This window comes from Nicotiana attenuata, chromosome 1, assembly GCF_001879085.1.
Source record: "Nicotiana attenuata strain UT chromosome 1, NIATTr2, whole genome shotgun sequence".
In the NCBI taxonomy this organism is placed as follows: Eukaryota; Viridiplantae; Streptophyta; class Magnoliopsida; order Solanales; family Solanaceae; genus Nicotiana; species Nicotiana attenuata.
In genome coordinates this window covers 17,651,054-17,652,330 of record NC_031989.1, presented here as the reverse complement: position 1 = coordinate 17,652,330, position 1,277 = coordinate 17,651,054, and positions in this window count along the sequence as shown.

Sequence of the window (1,277 nt, the reverse complement as noted above, 5' to 3'; positions counted from 1 at the left end):
AAATCGCTCGTTTCCGCTCACTTATCTTTGCACGAAAATTCTTCGTGTTTCCGGGCAAAGAGGGGCAGCTGTGAGCACGTTATTTTTGCCCTATATATGAATTATTCCCAAAAAATCAAACAAAAATGATTTTTCCTTATTTTTACAATTTTTGTGTCATTTTCTGTTAATTGTTTGCATTTTATTTGTGCATGTCAATTCATATGAAAATACAAAAATACGCACTTGCATTTAGGGGATCTAATTTCATAATTTTAGTATTAACTAGGTATTAATTAGTTTTAGAACAAAATTCAAGGAAAACAAAAAATATATATAGTTTCTTTGCACTTTTAATTGTTAATTGTTGCATTTATCTTTAAATGGAGTTTTAAATAATTTTAGGAGTTAAATAGTCTAATTAGGTATTTGTTTTGTTTTAGCATTTTATAAAATCAGAAGAGATAAATAAATATAAAAATACATAAATAAAATACAAAAGCAAAATAAAGAAAATACAAGAAAACAAATAAGGGAATAAATGAAAGAAAGGCCACTAAAAGGAAATTGGGCCAATCTCCAATTAAAACCTTAGCCCAAAACGGATCCATTCCCATTATCCAACGGCCACGATTGATCCTTCAATTTTAATAAAACTATCCGAGAATTCATTAACCCTAAAAAACATTTTGTATCCTCCTCGTACACTCTTCTGTAACACCACCGGCGGAGCCGCCGCCGGCGAACGCCATCATCGCCGTTCACTCTCAAAACGACATTCCAAATTCCTCTTCTCATCCCCTTTCCAAATACCCAATCCTTTTCCCTCGAATCGACGTCGAACTCGTCGAATCTTCTTCTAAAGGTTTTCCGACCATGACTCAAAGTAGCCCAAATCATACCAAAATTACACTGTAAGACCATCACACCCTCCTCTATCAAACCCCCCTAACCCCATTTCTCGAATGGGCCTGGAACGGGTCGAGTATTGATTTGAATATTTCCGGCCAAAACCCTAAATAATCCAATCCTTACCAAATTAGTACCATAGGGTTCCTTGGGCTGCCCTCATGAGGATTTCGGTGTCAAAAAGAGTTCAAATGTCACTGGAAATGGCCGGAGTTGAGTTTTCAGTTTGCCAGATTCTTGTTGAAATCGTTTCAATTTTAGTAAGTCTTCTGTCTTGGTGAATTTCTCTTGTTTTGCTGTTATTTTCTCAAGTGTTAATCTCCAGTTTAATGTGTGGCAATTGTTGCTAATGCTCTTCTAATTTCGTGCTTAACTGTTATTTGTCTAGA